Below are 12654 nucleotides of genomic sequence, written 5' to 3' on the forward strand. Positions count from 1 at the left end.
TTTTGACATACTATTACTCCCTATAGTTATACAATTCAATATTTTGAACTGGTGCTCCTCCTTCAGATGCCTCCACGGACACTGCAGAAAGACAATGGCTCCCATCACTTTCTTCATGCTTACATGAACATTCACAACTATTTTGTATGTCACCGTGTATAAAATATAGGTGTAGTATATTCAGAGATTCAAATGGTTTAAGTTATCTTTTATTTAAATGAAATCTTATGTCTTGAAATAGGCATAAAGAGCGTGTCTTCCGGTCTCAACAATGCCATCACTTTTGGCACATTATAGCTCACCTACAACCATTTTTAGAAATTGTTAAAAAGTGGAAGAAGACATGATTCAAGTGATTGATTGACATTACCTAATTCTATTTTGGGCTTATATCTTTGTTCTCTCTTTTTATTTTCCCTTTTTTCTTGTGGATATTGTTGTTGACTGATGACCATATTGTCAAAAATGTCAAGTGTAGATGAGATACATTTTGTGAGATAAGATCCATTTTAGTTCTGAAAAATTCCTCCCCTCTATTTGGCGGCTGATTTATTTTTGGATGAACAAATTGTTGGACAATTCAATAGTTTGCAAAATGGGAACAAATCCAAAGACAGGTTCCAAATATTATGGTGGGTATTTGGGTTTACATCCACTTTTCAAAAATTGGGAAAGGTTTGGACTCTCTTACTATAAGATTTTTTATATTTTGTGTTTCCCTGATTATGCTTAAATATTATTGTATAATCGTATTTAGGTATTCCTTCAAAATGAACTCTATATGCATATATAAGAACATAATTCTATTAATGTAAAATGCATGTTACATATAAATATTGAATCAATGTAGTTCTTCTACTTATCATGTAAAGTATTGATAAAATTATGCTTCTCAAAAACATATTATAATATAATTGTTGATAAATATAATAAAAATTAGATTGGATTCTTAAGTTTCCATTCAAAAATGCTATATGTAAATACATTATCTTCTATTATTTAAGCATGCATTGATTAATTTTCATCTTCTTGCATAATGTCTTAATAGCATATTTATGATTGTTGCAAATATTTTGAATTTTGATATCTCTCGGCGAATTTGACATAAATTTTTTAAAATAAAAGTATACTAGTATATAGAATTTCCAAATTGACACTTCACATAATATCCCATAATTCAAAAATATAAATAAACCACCATAGCTTCTGTTAGTGTAGGTTTTTTATTTTCCTTATGTTAGGGGATATTTATTTTTTCCTACACATATATTATTTAAGCTTGATTAGGTTAATAGGAGTGGTTTATATGAGGACACGTGGCAAAATACTTCAGCTACATGTGTAACTCTCCACCTCACATGGGTAGTTGAGTTACACACTTTCTTTTGGCTTGTTGTGCCACCTCCCATAACCACTATTTTGTCATTTCCTAAGTGGGTTATGGGGTAGTTGGGTTTCACACCCTCTTTTGGCCTTATGTACCAACTTTCTCAACTCCTTTTTTGTCTTCATGTAAGGAGGTTATGCCACATGTTCTGGCATTTACCAAGAACGTAAAACCTCCCACTTTTTATGGGGAATAGGAGTTAATGCACCCCTTGGATGTATATGCTTATATTTTTCTATATAATAAGCACTATACTCTCACCTAAACCAGTCAAGCAGGTGAAGTGATAGCTCGATGAGAGTCTTCTCCAAATTATCTTCTTTGTCTCTATTTCTCTCTCATATCAAAATTATCTTCATTCAGCTATTTTGATCTTTGATCATCTATTGCATGAGGAGTTGCATGTGATCTACTACTGACATCAGATCTTGGCTTGGTTCTCACTTCTTGCAAAATCTCACATGGTATCAGAGCTTATTGTCTGGTATAGCTCATTGTTTTTCTTAATTTTTTTGTGGGATTTGAGACTTTTATATAGCTAATATTTTCCTTAAAAACTAAGTATGCTCTTCTCCTGCATTCTTGTGTGATCTGGAGAATCAAAACAGTTTAAAGGAAAATAGCTTCTAGTTAAATCTGGTTTACATGTATGTGTCCTTGTAAGATCTGAGTGATTGTAGCTTTGTGGTAATATTGGAAGCTTAATAAGAATTTCCAGAGTGTCCATAAGGCTTGACAAAGTCAAAAGTGACTTTTACTTCACCAAAATTAGAGTTTGGAGGACATAGTAAAAAATCAGAGTAAATTTTTTTTACTGGAGCTATTTTCATTTCGGCTTTAGTGTTTCAACTTCTATTCCTTTTCATGAAAAACAATTTCTTGGTTTTCTTCTCAGCATCAAAAAACTTCTAGGTTTCGGATGGTATTTCTAGAAAATGAATAAATTTTGTAGAAATCGAGCTTGAATAGGGCCTAAGCCATTTTTCTATCAGGGAAATTCAGCAACATTTCTTAAAAGTTGCACAACTTTTGCCTCGGGTGTTAGATTTTTGCAAACAAATACTTGATGGAAAGCTGGAAATGAGCACTCTCCATTATTGCAGGTCTAATTGAATTTTTTTGCCTTTGTCTATCATATATTAAAGGTTGTATTAGCTAATTCATTTTCTCTTCAACTCGTCATAGCTATCTCCTCACAACTCTATTTTTCAAAAACTAATAGTTTTTGGAAAGGTATTGAGATAAATTAAGCAGTTATAAGGCTGATTTGTTTCAGATCTTGTCTCAAATTATTTGTATTTGAAATCTCTATTGGTTTCTTAAAGAATTGTACTCTGATAAAAAGCCTTGTAAATGCACTAATTATAAAGTGCCAACCTTGTAATATTTGGGGGGGGGGATTTCTGAGACTAGTGAAAAGGGGGGGTGTCTCTTGTGCCTTCTTTCTTGCACTTTTCCTGATTCTTTGCAATCTTCTTTTCTACTATGATGGATGCATCTATAGTTCCACTTTTAACACCATATAATTACTTTGAATGGAAATCTAAGATGATAATATATCTGAAAAAACATGGATATCATCGTGTTACTATGGGACTTGAAATTGAACCTCAAGATGTTGCAGAAAAGATTAAATGGTTTAATAAATGTGATGAAGCTTTTGGTACTCTATGTATGTCAGTCTCTCTAGACCTTCTTTTTCACATTGAATCTGCCACTACACCAAATGCAATGTGGACCACTTTGGAAAACCTCTTTGGTAAGCAGGATGAGCTAAGAGGTCATCAGTTAGAGAATGAACTCATAGGGTTGAATCCAACCAATTTTGATACTATACAAGACTTCTTCACTAAACTTAAGTCTATAAGATTGTAGTTGGAACAGTGTGGAACTAAGAAAGATGATAAGCAATTGATCTTGGGTATTCTTTCTAAGCTTGGTCCTAACTATTCAGTGTTGGTTTCTACATTCTATGCTACAAAATGTGCCCTAGGTACCACATTCAAAATGCCTTCTCTGGATGAGTTTGCTGCATAACTCACTAGGGAGCAAGAGAAATTGGTTCAAATGGGTACAATAAAAGCCTCTAAGTCACATGCCTTAGTTGTAAATCAAGGCACGAATGAACAAAAAGGGTCTAGTAAGCTAGATAAGAAACAAAAGAACCAAGGAGAGAAGGAAAAAGATCAAAAATTTGCTACTTCAAAAGTAGATAATCAGACCTCTTCATCAAGAGGTGAACAACCTAAGAAGGAGAAGGTCAAGTGTTCTTATTGTAAGAGGCCTGGTCATGATGACATAAGTGTTTAAAGAAACAAATTGATCACCTTTCAAATCTTCTTGAAAAGAATAATATCAAGGTGCTTGATTTAGTCAAAGAAAGTTCATCAGAAGGATCTTCTAAGGATATAGATAAGAGTAAAGGGAAAGGAAAGGGTAAGGCCCTAGTTGTTGTTGCTTCACAACCCAATTCTTGGATAATTGACTCGGGTACTTTGCACCACATGGCTTCTTCAAAAGATGATTTCACCTCTTTAGAGCCATGTTCTATGCCTTCCATGCTAATGGGTGATGACAGAAGTGCATGGGAGAGGGTCTGTTGATGTGGGTGAAGGAACATTTAAGGATGTCCTTTGTGTTCCATCTTTATCAACTAATCTCCTATCTGTTTATCAGATCACTCACACTGGTTCTAGCAAGCGAGTTGAGTTCATGCCAGATACAGTGGTAATCAGTGAAATGCATAATGGGTCTACTATTTCTGTGGGAAAAGAAGATCATCAATCCAGATTATATCAATTTTCTCACTTTGTTATGTAGATGAGATTAGTTGTTTGTGGCATCAACGATTTGGCCACTTGAACTATCGTTACTTGCAACAACTCAATAAACAAGACATGGTTTCAGGGTTTCCTTCTATTTGATTTTCTGATGGAGTTTGCCAGGGATGTATTCTTGGTAAGAATCCTGAGGAGAAGTATGATAAAGGCAAAGCATGGAGAGCTCCACAACTATTGGAGTTGGTACATAGTGACTTGGCAAGACCATTTCCACAACCATCTTTTAGTAGGGCTAGATATGTCTTAACATTTATTGATGACTTTTCCAAATTTACATGGGTTTACTTTCTCAAACAAAAGTCTAAGGTATTTGAGAATTTTCTAGATTTCAAAGCTTTTGCAGAGAAACAATCTAGGAAGTTCATCAAGATTTTGCATACAGATAATGGGGGTGAATATGTTAATAATCAGTTTGAACAATTTTGTGCTTTAGAAGGTATCAACATGCAGCACACAGTTCCATACACTCCTCAATAGAATGGTGTCACAAAATGGAAGAATAGGTCCTTGAAGGAGATGGCAAATTGTATGATTCACTCTAAGTGTTTGGCACCTTAGTATTGGGCAAAGGCCATCAATTGTGCATGTTACATCCAGAATCGAGTTCCTCATAAAGCTATGAAGGGGGTAACTCCTTTTCAAGCTTGGACAGGTCAGAAACCTACAGTTAAGCATTTCAAAGTGTTTGGTTCTCTTGCATGGGCCCACATTCCAGCAAAGAAATGCAAGGCTATGGATCCATAGAGAAAGCCTTGCATATTTGTTGGGTATCCAGATGATTTCAAAGGGTATAGACTTCTCCATCCCTCTACACATGAGTTGTTCATTGAGAGGAGTGTTCATTTTGAGGAGAGTTCTTCTATTTCTTCTCATACCACTTCTCCATCCACTATCACATTGGAGACATTGCATGATGATGACAGTTCTTCTGAGGATCGTAATCCTTCTAATCTTGTTGAGGAGTCTTCTTCGTCCACTTCAAATGGTGACAGTGATGGTGAGGATTCACATTCTTCTCATAGTCATCCTTCAGAGGTTGATGATTCTCCCCCAGACTCTCTAGCTTTAGTGCCTCTTTGGGCTCGACAAACTTTTGAGTCAGTAGGAGATTGGCTTGGTGATCCATCAGATTCTAGAAGAACTAGGTCACAATTTCAGCAAGCTCCACATCTCTTCATTGCTTTAGCTTCTGATCCACAGTCTTTTCGAGAAGCTACGGGTGTTTTCGAATGGGATGCTACAATGCAAGAAGAGTTTAATTCCTTGGAAAGGAATCACACATGGGATTTAGTTCCTCTTCCTAAGGGAAGGAAACTTATTCGATGCAAGTGGATCTATCAAACAAAATTTGCAGCAGATGGGTCGGTTGATAAGTATAAGGATCACTTGGTAGCAAAAGGCTTTTCCCAAGTTCCAGGGGTTGATTACTATGAGACTTTTGCTCCAGTTGCTAAGTTGAATTCCATCTGGCTTATCCTTGCTATTGCTGCAACCCATCATTGGAAAGTTCATCAGGTGGATGTCAAGAGTGCATTTCTTCATGGTGACCTTCAAGAGGAAATCTACATGGAGCAGCCACAAGGGTTTGTTCAAGATCCTTCACTTGTGTGTCGACTTTGAAAGTCTCTCTATGGCCTCAAACAAGCTCCTCGAGCTTGGTATGCCAAGATGGACTCCTTCCTTCTGACAGTTGGTTTTACTCGATGCCATTCTGATCCAAACATCTATATTCTGCACCAGGATGATATTCTCACATTTCTAGTTCTCTATGTTGATGACTTGTTGATCATAGGGAGTCACTCATCCACCATCAAGGTAGTGAAAATTGCTCTACATGATAGATTTCTGATGTCGGACTTGGGTCTTCTACATTACTTCTTGGGAATTGAGATTACTCAATCTTCTTTAGGCATCTTTCTTGGACAACCCAAGTATGCACTCGATATGCTCTCTAGATTTTGCATGGCCAACTGTAAGCCTACACCTACTCCTTTTTTGTCTAGGGTCAAACTTGAGGCTAAGTGCTCTTCACCCTTGGTTGATAGCACTTTATATCGACAAATTGTTGGGAGCCTCATCTACTTGACTCATACGAGACCTAACATTTCATATGCGGTGGGCATGGTCTCTAGATTCATGTAGGAGCCACATGAGTTGCATTGGAAAGAAGCTAAGTGGATTCTCCACTACATTCAGGGTACTCACAATTATGGAATTCAGTATGCAGTAGGCATGGATATTGACTTGGTGGGATATACAGATTCAGATTGGGCTGGTGATTCTCAGGATTGTAAATCCACTTTAGGGTATTGCTTCTCACTTGGTTCTAGTCTAGTTTGTTGGTCGAGTAAGAAGTAGTCTGCAATTGCTCTTTCATCAACAGAGGCTGAGTATCGAGGGGCAGTTAATGCCACCACTAAGGCTATTTGGCTTCATAATATTCTCACTGAGTTTGGTATTCCAGTTAGGAAGCCTACTATCATCTTTTGGGGGGGATATCTATGTACATGGGTACCTAACATGGTTGCATTTGTCGGGACCCATATTTTCACCCACCTAAGCTATGCTTAAGGGGGGGTGTTAGTGTAGGTTTTTTATTTTCCTTATGTTAGGGGATATTTATTTTTTCCTACACATATATTATTTAAGCTTGATTAGGTTAATAGGAGTGGTTTATATGAGGACACGTGGTGAAATACTTTAGCTACATGTGTAACTCTCCACCTCACATGGGTAGTTGAGTTACACACTCTCTTTTGGCTTGTTGTGCCACCTCTCATAACCACTATTTTGTCATTTCCTAAGTGGGTTATGGGGTAGTTGGGTTTCACACCCTCTTTTGGCCTTATGTACCAAGTTTCTCAACTCCTTTTTTGTCTTCATGTAAGGAGGTTATGCCACATGTTTTGGCATTTACCAAGAACGTAAAACCTCCCACTTTTTATGGGGAATAGGAGTTAATGCACCCCTTGGATGTATATGCTTATATTTTTCTATATAATAAGCACTATACTCTCACCTTCATTAGTCAAGTAGGTGAAGTGATAGCTTGGTGAGAGTCTTCTCCAAATTCTCTTCTTTGTCTCTATTTCTCTCTCATATCGAAATTATCTTCATTCAGCTATTTTGATCTTTGATCATCTGTTGCGTGAGGAGTTGCATGTGATCTATGACTGACATCAGATCTTGGCTCGGTTCTCACTTCTTGCAGAATCTCACAGCTTCTACTTGACAAGGAGATCTATTCAAGAAAATACTTACTACAATCAAAAGATTAACTATTAGTATACTTATATTTAAAAAATATTTGTAAAATAAGCCGAGAGATATCTTATAATAGAAGAGAATCATTGTAAAATAAATGTTGTTACTAAACACTAAGAATACAAATCCATTAAATTGTTGCATGCAAAAAGTTGTGAATCTAGTTGGAGACTGTAATGCCCCACCAAGAAACCCTCAAGAAAACAACTATAAACACTCCAAAAGAGTGCATTTAAAAAAAAATAAAAAATTAGACCACAAGTAAAAGAGAAGCATTACAATAGAGAGTTGCACATGCAGAAGACTTAAGACAAACTCCTAAAGGGTTTCCCAACATGAATTACTTAATTAAACTATACTTTCCTTAAGGTCAATTAATCCATTTAAGAAATACATTTAACCACTAGAATTCTTAATCACACTAATCATAGATTTTTTATACATTGCATGAGATAACAATTACATTACTATACTTCATTCAATTTCACACATTCAATTACATTACAATAATGATTTAATTAAAAATAAATTCCTATCATCTAACTTACATTATAACACATTTCCTTTACATTTTCAAAGATAACTTAGTATTGCAATTGCATGTATAGATCAAGTCACATATAAATTACATAAAGATTACATCAATTACAATTGCCATTATAAAATACATATAACATATGATACAATTGACCATGTAAGGGTCCAAGAGATACAAAAAATGATCTGAGGCATCAAAGAGGTTCTAACTGGTACAATGGAATGAAATGACTTTCAAGAGAAACATCTGGAGCACCTATGAAACTATTCCATCGCAAGAAGACATGAACACAATATGCAATGGAAAGTGAGACTACCACCTGGCCATGTGGCCCAAAAAGAAACCACCCCTCCGTGCTAGGAGATAGTACTAAGGCCCTTAAACAAGCCATCACAAATTATCACATGTTCTCACATATACATCAGGTACTCATACAAGACATAAGCATACAAATAAGACTCTCACAAGAGTGCTCCAAGTAAAGACAACACATGACTACACATTAGTGAACATAAGGGAAGAGTGTCATCACATAGCTAGTATGGGTTACCCTGACATGCCTCCATAGGCCCCGACCACCATTCTGGGTTATTTTGGCAGCCTCTCCCAGATCCCTGGCCCTCATCCATGTCTCATGCAGACCCAACAAATCTTTCATAAGGACAAGGTAGTTGGTTTTCCATTCTAGGCCTTCCCACTGCATCTTGAGTCTGTACTAGCACTCAACCATGAGCAAGGCACAATTAATCTTGATTAATGTTTATAAAACCCAACCCCTTTTTTTAAATTAAATTATCATATAATACTCAACTTTCGATGGGTTATCCTACTAACCTCTTTGGGCACAAACCCCACTCAAAATCCACTTTTCCTTATGACACTACACAAGCTCCAAAGAACCCCAAGGAAAAACACAAAAGACAACTAACACATGAAGTTCAAAAACAACATTGAAGAACAATTTGATTTAACAAACCTTCTACCAAGGTTAAACCACTGGAGGTGTGAAATGAACAACTGGTCTATTCATAAAACAAGACCAGGAGCAAACTAAAGTAATTAAAACCACAACCAAAACCTTACCAAATTCACTTGCATGATATAGTTACATACAACAACATGTCATCATGACACGAAAGTGACTCTTACAAATCCGCACCAAAAATGTACCAAGCAGAGTAAAAAATCAAATGAATCTACGTTCCCTCTAAACTCATCCATGTTAACAAATTGTAATGATTACTCAAAGTATAAATAAAAGCTAACATTCTTTAATTGTAGCTCTTTCAATAACTGACTCTTTCACTTAAGAAAATTCACCTTAGGGAATAATGCATAAAAAGGGTCCAAGTAAATATACACCCCAAATAGTCTTGAGCGATGCTTGATTAAAAAAAAACATACACCCTTAAAAAGGAATAAAAACAACTCATAAGTGAACTCAGCCATCATTTAAAACAATTATAAATCCTTTTCCTGTTAAAGCTAATTTGGCTATAGACAAAATCTAATTTTCATTCAAAATTTCTAATAATGAAAATAACAGTTAAATACATTGGAGGACAAAATCAATATTTAAATAAAAAAAAAATCTTCCCAATTAAAAATCATATCGCCTAAACATTATTGAGGGTTATTCATATAGCCTTGTTTTTACAAAAATCATTTAAAATTATATCCAATCAGATTTAACATTTTCTTCATATTGTAAATTCGAAATACATAGTACACACACAAAATTCTAAACTGATAATCCCTTTTTAAAAAAAAACTGAATTTCCTCTAACACCACATTCCAGATAAGAAAATTTACAAAAGAAAAATTACAAATTATATATGTGTGTGTGTATAAAATATCTCATAAAACATAACAAATCGAAATCATTGAAAATGCGTTACTGTGTTTTTATTTTGTTGATTGCAGATTGTGGTGTGGGGATTGTGTTGTCTCTCCCAACCATGGTGGGTCGAGAGGCACCAGGGGTAATCACTATATTTTATTTAATACTTTTTTCTTTACATTTATTCTCTGAGAAATACAACATGATATTTTCTGTAGTAACAAAAAGAGAAATAGAGAGCTGCATTAAAATAATAAATGCATCCAATAGGAATATCTTCCTTGGAAATATTAAGATTTAAAATATTTTTTTCTATTTGGTGTTTCATACCAATTTTAAAAAAAATAAAAAATTCACACCCAAGCCGGATAAAACAAAGCCACATTTTTTTCTCCCAAAATTGGGAAAATTAAAAACCCCTCTTACCAAATTCACATAAAAGAATACAAATAGAAATGAAAGAATAGCAATTAAAATCATATTCCCCATATCTTCTTTCTTCCCAAAGAGAGAGAGAGAAAACCATAAAACAAACCACAAACACAATAAACAAACAAAGGTTTTCAAAAACCCAACCTTCCATAGATTTCCTAACAAGAAATATGAGAAGAGCTCCTGATATCAGAGTAGCATGAGAAGAAATCAGAATCCTATTTTCCTAAACTTTTCCCAATATAAAGCAATTTTCCCCAAAAATATCATTTAGGGCAATATTCATTTTTTCTTATAAAATTTGAAAATTTCCTTTAAATCAAAACATTAATGTGGCATAAATAAACAAATTTCTATTATTCTTTTATTTTTATTTTCTATTCAACACCAAATTCAATAAATAATTTAATAACTAATAAATAAAAATCAACTTTCTTCCTCTTTTATTTTATAACAACAATTACTCAAGCCAAAATATAATTTTCACTAATAATCCAACATTCACTCTAACTAGACAATTAAAAACAATCGATTAACTAAATAGCCACAAAAATGATTCTAATGTAATTTATTCTTAATTCCATTTAATCAACACGACACCCATTAATTACACATTGCTACTTAAGAAGAGATTAATCAATCACATAGAACACATAAGACACAAAATTCAAAAATAAGGACATGACCCACATACCAACGTTAGAAAAGTGGCCTACTTGGTGAACTGATAGGGTAGACAAAAGAATGTCGGTGCTTATAAACAAGCAAGGCAAAGGACGACATTAGGTCCTTAGAACTACCTCCTCCACTTCCATTAGGTTAATTAGGTATGCTCAAACTTGTGGAGCCAGGTGGAGTCAATACCATGTACCTACAAATTCTTGCATCACCAAATCACACATACATATATATACACAAACATGGTAAAAACACAGGTGAAGGATAATCGTGATGTTTCATGTCTCACCGAAATGAGTGATGAAAAATCATCTCCTCGCACCCCATATACTTCCACACAACATGATAACATACACATAAAGAAACTCACACATTAATCAAACATGTTACTCGATCATTAGTAAAACATATATAAAATTGGCATTTCACCATTTATAAAGTTCAATGCAGAAGATGAGTTTAGAGCTACTCATCAATAAACAATAACACATATTTAATATTTATTCCTCAATGTGAAATAATGCAAATTATATTCACCAATTACACTCCAAAGCATAATACCAGAATAACACATCACAATCACGATAAATCAACCATCCATGTAAGCCATTGAAAAGTCAACCTTGGTCAACGAGGTCAAAAAGGGTCTGAACAGGGTAGGGGTACTACATTCTTCCCCACTAGGGTAGGGGTACTACATTCTTCCCCACTAGGCTATGATGGAACAACAATGACACCAAGTCATCACACTCACATATCATAATCAAAAATTATAATTTATCTTAAGGAGAATTGAAATCCACAAAATCAATATACTAATGTATAGAAATCAACATCCAAGTCATCTAACTTAACATGAACATTTCTTGTTTAAAAAAAAAATCAAATGGTTAACATTGAATAATCTTCCTTTTATGTTCTTTAACTATACAAATCAATGTGTTAAAAGAGTTACAAAAAGATTCATTATCTTTAATTACCTAGGTTAAACATGCTAACACCTTATTCAGCTTCTAGGAACTGCTATTCCAACACACATCTATATAAGAAAATATCTTCTACCAAAATTCGTATTCAAAAATATATATTTTATATTGTACAAAGAATCATCATTTAGTCCATCTAAACATGAAAACATTTATTTTACATCAATAAGAATAATAAGAAATGATATTTACATGTCTACTGCAACATCCTAATTATACACACTTCCTACATTACCAGGTTAAGCACAACATACTCCCAAATTAATCTCTTTAAAATTCAGTCATAACTAGTATTTCATACTACCTCTAAGGTACATACTACATACACATTCGATGAATAAAGGATCAAGCAACAAATCATATCAATAACAACACCAAAACATCACTCCTGAAGCAAGATACAACCTCACATGAAAGAAAAAATGAATTTAATTACCTACATGCAACCATCTAGGGTCTACTTAATTCAATTGAACTCATGTAGGCTATTCAAACACTTAATGAACAATAAGTCCATAGATCATTAATATTTATCTAAAGCTTATCACACAATTAACTAGATCCAATTCACACTTCTTTCTACTACATCTTATAATTTCGATGATAACAAACCAATTTCATTAAATAAAATACACTTATTTCCTTCACCAATATCATTATTTAATTGGTTACCTCATTATGCCTAGAA

The sequence above is a fragment of the Cryptomeria japonica genome, chromosome 7 (assembly GCF_030272615.1).
Source record: "Cryptomeria japonica chromosome 7, Sugi_1.0, whole genome shotgun sequence".
Lineage (NCBI taxonomy): Eukaryota > Viridiplantae > Streptophyta > Pinopsida > Cupressales > Cupressaceae > Cryptomeria > Cryptomeria japonica.